The sequence below is a fragment of the Grampus griseus genome (genome assembly GCF_964374135.1).
Source record: "Grampus griseus genome assembly, chromosome: 13".
NCBI lineage: Eukaryota > Metazoa > Chordata > Mammalia > Artiodactyla > Delphinidae > Grampus > Grampus griseus.
In genome coordinates, this window is record NC_139007.1 from 8,350,407 (window position 1) to 8,363,088 (window position 12,682).

Here is a 12,682-nt window from a genome sequence, read left to right on the forward strand (position 1 = left end):
AAATGCCAGCTTCTATTTAATTTATTCTTACAGGTTAGAAATCAGAGGAGTGTGTGGCTCTCTCTTACTTCATATGGTGTTGCTTTAAATTCCAGTTTGTTCTGGTTTCTGATTTAAAAACTGGTAAATTTGCCAGGGAGATGCCACATTTAATTCAGCAATGTGTTGTCAGATTGTTCGGAAGCAAATTTTTTTTGAACCCAAATGAAATCATTTGTGTAATATTAACTTTTATGTTCAAAATTATTCTTGGATTATTCTCAATATTGCATTTAATGGAAGATTACAAAAAGGGAAAACTCATGCTTAGGTGTATGGAGGGTTCTGAGCAGCTTAAGAACCAAATTCTCTGCATTAATTTATTATCAGCAGCCCATTTGATTACCACTAAGTAATAAGATGTACTCTATGTTTGTGGACACTGATATAGAGAGTGATACTGGGACATAGTGGCTTATCTGTATAGCAGTGTTGTCACAAGGATGAGAAGTGTATTTCTGTTACTAGATTCTGGGCACTACTTCATATGGAACAGAAACTCCCATTTAGTTTAGGTGAGCAACTGTAGAAGAAGACAACACAACACTTTCATCCAACATAGAGATAATCACAAAAAGAACGGTAAGGAAGTGAAACCATGAAATTTTGCTCTCCAAGTTAGATCTAAAAATGAAATAAGACTCCAGATGATAAGAATTTCCAAACTAAGAGTCCTGTGGGCAGTTTTCCTGAAAAGTGTATGGCAGAGTCCCAGTAGGAATACACGTACCTATCCATTCAACAAATATTTATTGTGTGTATCAACCAGAGCTCAGTCAGGAGACAGAAGTTACATCAGTTATGGGAGCAGAAGGAATGTAGTGTAAAGAATCGTTAGCTAGATGATTAAATGATAATATTTTACTGGAGAAGGTCAAAGCAAAGTTTTGAGTGCCATGATAAGAGCAGCTGTAGAAAGCAACTACCATCCTTAGGGTTGAAGGAACAAGGGAAAAGATTAAAATAACTAAAACTTAGAAACTTCGAGAAGTTCCACAAAGCTGAAACTCGTACCTCTGAGGAGGATTTGTTGTGGTCCTGATGGGGGCATCTCTGAGCTCAGAGAGTGACCCTGTGAGGCTGAGACCCAAACCTTTGAAGAAGGACCACCAGGCAGCTGTGCTAGCGTCTTGATCAGAAACAACGTTGTCTGGAATGTCCTAATGGTAAGTAAGGCATCCTAGAACTCTGCAGACTGTAGTGTGGGTGTATGTGTGATGGGCAAGGAAGGCAGAACCATATATCCAGAACAGGTATGTATTTTGGTGAGGACGATGTCCCCCTCCATGATGGAAGAGGTCCAATATAACCTACCTGCCATCGAGGGGCTGCCTCGTACCCCAGGCACTGTGCCGTATTAGGGTCTCAGTGTTCATTCCTGCTGTTGGTCGGTGTGGTGCTCTCCCCCAATGGGAGCCGGATCAGGCTTAGTGAGGGTCACTTTTTACATGGCCCACTGGAAAAGGACTGAGTGTTTGGGGAAAGAGAATGATGGACACAAAGCATGCATTTGTCTGTCTTATCATGGAAAGCTTTCTCTGTAGTAGATGCCCGTTGGTGAAGATTCATATGGAACAGAACAGTCCTTACCTCCTGTGCCTGTTCTGAGATATCCTTCTTTTGCCTCTTCCTTGGATTTTCTCATTACCACATTTCAATGCTGTTCTTTCCAAATTCCTGACCATCCAGCCAACTCATTAGTTACCGCCTATAAATCCATGCAGATATGTACTTATGACCATCTATTTCCTGACAGAGTGGAAAACAAAATACACCACTCAGAGCTCCTCGCCCTGAAAGATTTCCCTTCAGTGTTCTCCCTCAGGCCATCTATCAGTGGGGTTTTAACAGTACAGATATCCATTCTTATTTAGTGTCAGCATTTCATGCACAAGGATCTGGAAACCAGAGCCATTATTTTTCCTCCTCCATTAAGTGGTCATAAGAAACTCCCCCAAAGGGACATAAGTGTCAATTGAGGGAGGGATTCATTGAAGCAGGATTTGGTGCCAAAGAGTCAAAGACTTGTGCTCATACAACCTACTTGGCCTTCTGGACCTGCTCAAGCCTACGCAAGAGGCCACAGCTGGTCTTTTACGTCAGAAGGAATATCTCAACATGCTCACTGAGGTGATTCATGCCTACGTTTGTGTGTAGCTTATCTCCAACACTTCACATATCACACTAAGGCATTTGTTGATATATTGTAGCTGTATATGGCCATCAGTAGGCTTGGCAGGTCAGATAACGTTCAGCGTAGAATAGTCAGTTGATGTCACATGATTAGGTACTCCGTCTCTACCAGAACGAAATAATAAGGCAGAAGCTGTTTCTCAAAAAGAATGGTTATATGCAGAAAACAGCCAAGATTTGATCAACACCCCTAGAGGTCTGATTCTTTCATAGCTGCTTGTGAGAGGGTCCATACGGCACCCTATTTGCCATGCATTTTGAATATCTTTGGATTTGCTGTGTCATTGGGCCCAGGTGCATGCACTGCCCTTTAGACTTACTACAAAGTTTCTCTCGCTCTGCTTTTCACTCCAAACTGGAAGACTTATGAGTTACTTGATAAATGTGTCAAGTTGGCACATTTGAACATGGAATATGTTGCCTCCTCAATTCAAAAAAAGTGCATTAATCATCGTTCTTCCTTTCTGTGGTGGGTAGTGCAAGATGGTACAGCTTGTCTTTTATGTTAGAAGAAATATCTCAACATGCTCTTGACCACTACACTGAGGTGGCTCGTGCCTACATTTGTGTGTGGTTTATCTCTGACACTTCAAATATGTCATACTAAGGCATTTAAAATACTTATTACATCAGCTAATAGGGTCCAGTTAGCATATTTTAATTAGAGAGGGAGCTGGTGAAATATTGGGTACGATGTCAGGAGAGTCAGGGTCTCTTGTATATTACATTACAGTATGTGAATGGACTCATTCCTGGTGTCAGAATGTGAAGGGAAAAGCAAACTGCTTCTAGTCTTCCTTGAATATATGTATGGAGGAAAAACATTTTTCATCATATCTACATAAGAGATGTCAGAGTCGGCACTGATTTGCTTTGGGACATATACATCTGGGATACCAGATGCAGTTGGAGTCGCAGTTGATTAATTTTATGGTAATTCACAGTCACTCTACAAAACCACCCACCTTCTGCATGGGCAAAATAGGAGGGTTAAAGGAGAATGGGACGCTTATCACTACACTAGCAGTTTCAAGTCTTTAATGGTGGCACTAATTTGCATGTTTTCCAGGGATATGAATATTTTTGGTTTATTACACTGGTAAAGAGGGGGCATTTCTAGGAAGTTCCAGTTTGGCCTTTCTGCCATAATGATCTTTATTCTTGTAAGGGAAACAATAGTGAATATGAGAAATCCACTCTAGCAGATGCTGTGTTGACTGTCCAGATGCTTTTCAAGACTGAGGAACTAATTTCCCCAGCTGCTGGACATGTTAGCTGCAGACGGCTCACAGCTGTGTCCTTTTCCAGAAATTTCCATGAGTGGAAGCAGCTTTATGTAAAGTTGCATCTACTCCCCACAAGCATCCCACATTCAATGACTAGTAGACGTGGGGTACTAGTGCAAAGGGTGCAAAGGCCCGACTCCCTTGCGCTAATTTGGGACATCTGTGAATAGCCATTCCATCTTGGAGCTTCATGTGGGATCAGCCACGAGGCACTGTCACTGCAGTGAAGCCCAGGTTCTCTTCCTGCCCAATTCTGCTTCCCTTGCTCCCTCCAAGTAGTACTCCAAGAGTACTCACAGCAAGCTCTTCCTCAGTATCTCAAAGTTTCAAAGCCAGTATCCTGGGGACTTGAGAAATGTCAGTTGGAATCCTAGGAAGCATATTTTGGAGTTGGCAATCAATAGTCTGACTGGCCAGGAAGAGCTTACCACTCGTGATGACGATGGATAGCCCCACACATGCAGTTCAAAATTCCTCCAGTTGCGACCTGGGGCGAGATACCAGTGTAGGGGACTGCACTGGCAGGTGTGATCTCTCGTTTGAGAGGTAAAGGAGAGATAGCAATTATAAGGACTAAGGAGTTAACTATCTATCGTTCGTGGTCAATAAATGTATTGGAGGAAGACAATGGAAAGGATCAGTACAATTAACCATCAATTTAATGCAGGATGTGAAAGCCGAAGGGCCCCTTTGGCAGCCTACACAGAGATTTTCATCAATTTCAGTCTGAAAGTGGAAAAAAGCTGAGAGACATCAGGTCCGAAACTTAATTATAAGGATAGTAACAATCACAAAGGTGTTGACTTGTCAACTTCAACAAATCTATTATGAAGACCCTGGTTGAAGTGAGGTGAGAATCCGAGCCATGGAAAGGGACATTTAGCTAGAAGCACTTGAAAATATTAAATCCCTGAACCCATTGGGATGTTCCTGTGCTCTTTGCTGAGGTGGCCCACTCCTCCCCAACTTCTTGAAGACAATGTAAAGGTCTCTGTCTTGCAGGGCATCCATGTTCTCTCAGGATGTAACACCACCTCCCCTTAGAACAATAACTAAATCACAGCATATAGCTAGCTGGGAAAGCGCTAAGAGGAAAATATATATATATATGTATCCTGAAGGAACTGTGGGACTCGGCCAACACATAGTAAAGAAGCTGGAGAGTATATAGGCGCCTGGATTCTGAGCATCGTAGATTAGAAGAGACAGAACAGAAAGCTGAATGAGGGAGAGTTTACCGATATGGAGGCCATCGCCCATTACACAGGATTTAACACTCTAGGAAAGAAGAACCTTGGGAGTTGGTACTAACGTATTGCTGGGGTGGAAATCCTCAGAGCCTGGAGAAAGCAAGGATCTATGATAACAGAATTAGAAGTACCGGAATTGTCATGGCAGGAATGGGAATCCAAAGGCTCATTGAAGTGGGCATGCTCAGGGGCTAAACACCTGCAAGCTGGCAGTATAATGCAGGAAGCTCAGACGACCTGCTCACCGAAGTGATAAGGGACGCATTGGTGAGGGACATTGGCGTCACTGAGAACTCAAGGGATCCTGCTTCCTGTGGCCAGGTCCGACCATAGGATCGACAGAACTGTGACCCTGGGGAGGAAAAGGGGAGGATAGAGTCCTGAATACTAGGGTCCAGGTGATGGTCCTTACCTTTCAAAAGTAAGGTAAGCACAACTGCACAATCATTGTACCAAACAGCGAGCACAGGAAGCCATCCAAGAGAGCCTGGTTTACACAAAGCTATGGGGATGTTCAAGAAAATACAATAATCCCAGAAGTAAAATAGACGGGAACCCAGCAAGGATTTTGTTTAATCTACACAAACAAAAGGAGGAAAGGATGGATGTTTAAGGGGCCAAGCCAGCCACCCCAATAAAACATTACAATCTCATGGCCATTTTCTGGACTTGATCCAGTTTTCAGATGTAGACGCCACACCTGAAGGAGAGGCTGGGTTTCTAGAAGGAAAGTCCCTGCAACACCATGGCCATTGCATACAATAATTATTCCTGCTTCCGTTTTTCCCAGAAGACCTGCAGCCCTGTACTGAAGTTACCACACATTAATGAAAAGATACTGTTAGACATTTGGAGGACTATTGAATACTGGATTTGGTTTGACAAATCAAATTTTCAGAGACCTACCCAAATTTTGTCATCCTGTTTCTCCTGTTAGAGTAGGAGGTACATGAGCAACAGGTAATGAAAGGAATATTGGCTCAGGTTCAGCTCACCGTGGGCTCCATGTGTCCACTCACCCACCCAACGATCATTTCCTTGGTTCCCCAATGTATAATTAGAATGGACATATTTTGTATTTGCTAGAAACCCACATTGATTTCTTGACCTGTGGAGTAAGAGCTATCATCGGAGCCAAGTATAAACTTCTGATCACACCATCACCCCTCCCCATCCCCAAGTTAAGACAATGTATCAAACACAATATTGCATCCTAAAACAAACGGCAGGGATTTGTGTCACTCATAAGGACCTTAAAATGCACGGGGTAGGGAGTTGCCATCATATCCTCATTTAATTCATCATTTGGCCCCTGTATAAATCACACAAATCCTGGAGAGCAACAGTGAACTACCACAAACTTAACCAAGTAAACAGTAGACCCATTTATAATTGCTCTGCCAGTTATGATGTCTTTGCTAGAACAGGTTAACACAGCTTCAGCTTTAGCTATCTATTTATGTATTTAGCTTTTTAACTTATTTATGTATTTTTATTGATGTATGTTCGATTTAAAATGTCTCTTTCTGCTGTAAAGCAAAATAATTCAGTTACACACACACACACACACACACACACACACACACACATATATATATATATATATATATATACATTCTTTTTTTATATTCTTTTCCATTATGGTTTAACATAGGTTATTGGATATAGTCCTCTGTGCTATACAGTAGGACCTTGTTGTTTGTCTATTCTATATATAATAGCTTACGTCTGTAGCTTCAGTTTTAAATATGGCAGTTGAGTTAGGACAGTGGCTCTCAGCTGGGAGTGGGTGACATTTTTATTGTCATGACTAAGGTGGAGCTATGGGCATCTAGTAGGGAGAAGCTAGAGATACTGGTAACATCATAAAATGTACAGGACAGACATCCACAACAAAGATGGAATGTCTTGTCCAAAATGTAAGTAGTGCCAGTACTGACTTAGTGAGTGCATTGTTCCCCATCTCTATCCAGAGGGAAGGCCAGGGGCAGTTCACATTCACAAGGAATGGAAAAGAATATGCACCTACACCTACAGTCTTGCCCTTGTTACTTCTCCCATCCTCTGTCAGGATATAGTTCAAGGGCACCTGGACCATCCGGACAACCCATTGAATGTCTGCCAGTCGACTACATTGATGACTTCATGTCAATGAGAACAGAAGAACCAGAACTGGCAAGTATGTTGAAGGCTTTGGTAAGACTATGTGCTCCAGAGGGTTGGAGATAAAGTCTTCAGAGTGTCAGAAGCCCATGAAATCAGTGAAATGTAGGATTTTCAGTTGTCTGGGGCATGCAGAAATATTCCCCTACAAATTAAAGAACATACTGTTGAATTTCTCACTTCCCATACCTAAGACCATCGCGTAACAGGCAGTAGGTTTCCTTGGGCTCCCAAATTGTGGAGGGAGCATATTTCTCACTTAGGAATAGTGCTCAGGCCCATTTAGTGAGTGACATGGAAGGCTTACAGCTTTTAGTGGGCCCAGAGGAGGAAAGAGATCCAGGAGTTACTGGCTGCACTCAAAGTGTCACTGTCACTTGGGCCATGGGACACAGCAGACCCCATGCTGTTAGAGGTAACTTGGTGGGAAGGGTGCCATGTGGAGTTCGTAGCAATCTCCAGATAGTAGGATCATAACATAGACCCCTAGGGTTGTAGAACAAGGCCGTGCCAGCTCCAGCAGAAAATATCAAGCCATTCAAAAATCCGCTCCTAGAATGCTGTTGCATCCTGACAGAGACAGAGTGCCTGACCCCGGGACCAGTGACCAGTGACCATGTGACCATAGCTACGCATTATCAGTTGGGTTCTGTAAGGGTTATGTGTGCCTAGGGGCAATCATAATACAGTAATACATAATACAATCACAGTACTTCTGTCATAATATAGAAGTACTGTATCTGTTATTGGGCATAAATAAGGTAAGAGGGTACAGAGTGTGAAGATCTTTGTACCACATATTAATAAACTTCAAAGACACTTAATCTCTAAAAAGACAGAATGACTCAGTTTGTTGTCATTACACAACCTCTGTCACCCCAGTGTTAGCACCACAGGAGCATGAAGAGAGTACCCTGGTACAGGGGTAGAGGCTACTCAGCCTTGTGGACTCTCACACTGAAGCTGACACAGAAGTTGCTGATGCTAAGTCAACAGCACTGACCATCGCTGGGCTCCTGAGGTGAGCAACATTCCTTGAGGACACCAACTAGTCACCTGGTGGAAGTTGATGTCATTGAACCCTTTTACCCTTCTACAGATGGCAATTCATCTTGACAAAAATTGACGGGTATATCAGGTATCTGTCTGCCTTTCATGCCTTCAAGGCGCAGATAGCACCAAGATTACAGTGTTTAGTCTAACAATGTGGGAAACTGCTTAACGTTGCATGAGACCACAGGACCCACTTGATAACAAAGAGGTTGGCAATGGGCAAATGACCATGGGGTCCACTGGCTTCATCATATGGTGCCCCAGGCAGAAGCTGTTGACCTGATAGAGTGATGGCTTTGGAAAGTGTGGCCAAGTTCCAGCTTGGTGACTATAACCTGTAAAAATGGGGCTCCATCCTCCAAGAGGGAGTGCACACTCTAAATCATTGTGCATCTAATGGTGCTGTGTACCCCATGTGTAGAATACATGGGTCTGAGACCCAAGGGGTGGAATGGGGCTCCACTTGCCATTACTCTTTAATCAAGTTGGAGATTCCATGCCTCCTAACACTGCAATCCTGGGTACCAAATACCTAGAGGTTCCAGTGCTCAGAGGAGGAATACTTCTACCATAGGACACAGCAAGAGTCATTTTAAACTTGAAGCCAAGACAGGTGCCCAATTGCTTCAGGTTCCTTCGGTCAATAAGCTAGCAGTCAAGGAAGGAGTCACCATAATGTTAAGGGTAGTAGACCTTGATAGTTAGGATGAAATAAGGCTTCTGTTTCACAACGAGGTCAGTGAATGATGTGTTTGACACTCAGGTATTTCACTGGCAATGGTCTTGGTAGTCTCCTGACCAGTTTTGTTGGCAAATGGAAAACTGCAGCAACCAGAATCTCCTTAGGCCATGCTGGTTAAGGGCCCAGACCTCTGAGGGATGACGTCTGGATAACCCAACCGTGTAGCCCAGCAGCAGCACTGGTCAAAGCTGAACAGAACCTAGAAATAGGTAGTAAAAAAGGTAAATATTGAACATTGGTTGTAGCCCTGAGCTCAGCTGTGGTGCAAGGGACTGTAGCTTGTCCTACTAATTTTCGTTTTTTGAGTTCCTAGTGGAAGAGACCAATTAGAATACTGGAAGTCTTGTTTTCATGGCAAGCATAATATGTGAAACAGAAATTTGAGTGCTACAAGGGGTGGACTCCAGTGGAAGCTGGAGTGTACTATCTAGATCCCCTTTGGGTGGGAGAGCTCATTCCACTTACTTCTGGGATGTTGGTTGCTGAGGCTTCCACAGCTGTGTTCCTATATGAGAACTGCCTTTGACCTCACCCAGGGTTATGCCTTCTGGAGAGAACCTTCATCCAATCACTGGTCAATGCAAATATGAAGTTCTGGTCCCCTTGCCTTGTTTTGCCATGTCTCTGAAGGTCAACTCAACTCCGGAGCTGTCCATGGTACCAACTGCACAGCAGTTCAAGTTCTCCCTCTGCCAAATTTTGCTTTCTTTGATCCCCATGTGTGTTCCAAAGGGCAATCCCCAGTAAACGCTTTGCACGCAAATCTGCATTTCATCATCTGTCTCCTAGAGAAGCTGACCTGTGGAGACCACTAATTTCACAGAGCTTACAATTGGTTCCAATATTAAGGGGGTTATGGATAAGAAACATGTAGACAAACAATCAAATAAATAATTTCAGAAGATGATAAAAAATCATAAAAAGGTACTGAAACAGAATAGTTGATGGTAGAGGGGGAAAGTGATCTAACATGAAGAGTTGAATTTTTGTACTCAAACCTACATGATAGCATGGGGATAGGAGAAAGCTAGTCATCTCTGTGAACATCAGCAGCAGCTGAGTTTGGCTGGAACACAGAAAATGAGGGCGGAGCACGAGAGGGCATTACAGCAGTAGGAGAAGCTTTAGTGGTTGAGATGTTTGGTTTTTATTCTATTTTCAATTAAGCCAATAAAAGATTTTAAGCAGGAGAGTGCTATGATATGAATTACTCCTCAAAAGGATCATGTCAGTCATCTTGGTAAAAGGGACTTCCCTGAGATCCTACATAAAATTTCACCCTTACCTCCCTCCTCCTTTTCCAACATTTCATATCCCTCTTTCTCTGGTTTATTTCTTTCTTACACTTATCACTAATGTACAGTACATGCTACTTCTTTATCTAGTATATTGTCTAGCTCCCTACTAGAATATTATCTCCTCTAGTGTAGGATATGATGATTTGTTTTGGTCATTAGTGTATCCCTGAGACCAAAGAGAGTACTTATTGCTATCACATAGTACATTCAAAATAAATATGTATTAACTGGAAGAATAAAAGTAAAAATGGCTTTTATGTAGTTTATGGGCTGGGGAGGAGATGGGCAGGGTAAAAGCCTGGAGCAGTGGTCCAGATGACAGAAGGTGGTAGCATGGACTAAAGCTTTAGTGTTGGAGAAAAAGAGGACTTGGAGGAAAAGGGAACTTTCAGTTATGTTTGAGAGTAGACTGTGGTCATGAATTGGATGTTGGAATTATGTCTGAGAGAGGGAAATCGAAGATGACTTCAGCCGGATCAACTGAGTAGCTGTTGGCATCACTCACAGAGATGGGAGAGATTAGAGGAAGAGAAGGATTGGAGTAAGCAGATGTGGCTGGAGAAGTTATCTCCATAAAAGGACAGGGAGGTGACACCTCTGTTTTTGTGCTCACAGTACACTGGGAATCGCAACACTTGAGGAAATGAACTTGAGCGTGAAGGAGTTCTTAAGCAGAATTTATGAGTCCTCTTTCTTTAGTGCTCTACTTGGCTATTAAAATGTTGGAACATAGGGTAAGGGGGTAGGGGAGGTGGGGATCTTTAATTTCATTGGCTTAGCTAGACAGGTGAAAGATAGAATGACAAGTTGTTACTAAATCTCTGAGCCACGCTGGTCAGTGAATGCCTGTTAATAATCCAATCTCTGTCTTTTGTAGCAGTGTAATGGATTTATACTCAAGCATGTTGGTCCCTTAAGCAATAAAATTCCTGGACCATCTGCAGCTTTTGAATGTTATACTGCTTTGGACATGCAGATGTAGCAGGAATCATAATCAAACTATTGAAATCCCATTATCAACAATATTAAATGCATCTGATAAGTCTAAATGTAAGAGAAGTGGCCTCCAGTGTGGGCCACTAGAAAGAGTGTCATCAACTCTTGAAATTGCAATGTTCTCCTATCCAATCTAGAGAAGACCTTGTTCTAATTCATGTCATAAAACATAACGGTATTCTCAAAGATGCTGCGAGGTGATTGTTCACTCAGCCTCACAGCAGCAAAACCCTGTCTCTTTCCTTCTGCAGAGCACAGAGCTTCTCAACTTTGCCTGCATATTAAACTCACCCAGAGAGATGCCTGTGTCACATATCATACCAATTAAATCAGAATCTCTGGGGGTCAGGCCCTGGCATCAGAATTCCTAAGAATTCCCTGGGTGATTTTAAGGTGTAGTTAACACTGATAACTACTGCTGTAGAGATTCTTAGACACACTTGTAGATAACAACTCTGAGAAGTAGTGCAGTAAAAATACCTGTTTTCTTTGTTTAATCTAGAATTTGCAAAATAAAATTCCTCGTGGCTGTGAATCATTTATAATATTTCAAGGAACACTACCATAATATTGATATATTCTGAAACTATTTCTGTAGATAATTTAGACGTAACCTGCACCTTCCAACTATGCATAGCTGAAGGGTTAAAAGATTGCATCTTACTGTTTTTTTCCATTTGCACTTCCTTGTTTATTAGTGGGGTGAACATCTGTGCAGATGTTTAAAAGTCAGAAAACTTTCAGGGCTGCTGCTTGAGGTTGTGGATAATTCAAACAAGGGATTAGGGGAAGAAGCTCTAGAACAAACATGAGAGGGAAGGCAGCTTCCTGGGACCCAGTTGTTACAAACAGAGTGCTGGGGTTTCACTGCCCGCAACATGGCATCGTGTGAAAATTACAAGGATGGTAATGTTGAAGGACTTGTTATCATGTTCACCTATGTAGCCTGAAAACTCAGCAAAGTGCATGTCAGAGCCTCAAAAAACATTCGATGAATTAAAGGATCAAGCCTTAGCAGAGCTGGTTTCTTCCAAGGCCTTTCTCCTTGACTGGGAGATGGTTCTTCTCCCTGTGTCTTTACATGGTCTTCTTTCTGTGTGTGTGTGTGTGTGTGTGTGTGTGTGTGTGTGTGTGTGTGTCTTAATATCCTACTCTTAAAAGAACCAGTCATATTGGATTAGGGCCCACCCCAATGATGTCATTTTTAACTCAATTACCTTTTTAAAGACCCTACTTACAAATACATTCACATTCTGAGGGCCTGGGGGTAGGACTTCAACATATGAATTTAGGTGGGGGACACAATTCAGCCCATACCGCTTTCCAGGCAAGTATATTTCCAAGTGGTCTAGAGAGATTTGGGACTGTCTACAAATTACCTTGAGTCCTACATTCTTTCTCCAGTCTGAACTTTTGTGGATCTAGCAAACTTTTTTTCTTCCTCTGCATCAGTCTTTTCTGGGATGTGTATGTGTGTGTGTGCCAGAGAGAGGGTTCTAAATAAATCAAGCCACGAGGATTATTCCAGCAGCCAAGCCCTGCACAGGATCTTAATGAGAGTAAGAAACTGATCACCTTTCTCCTCTTCTGTTTAGTTTTCTTGGGGGTCTATATCTTTGCCTGAGAGCTCAGAACCTTTCAAAGGTTTTGGGAGATGACTGA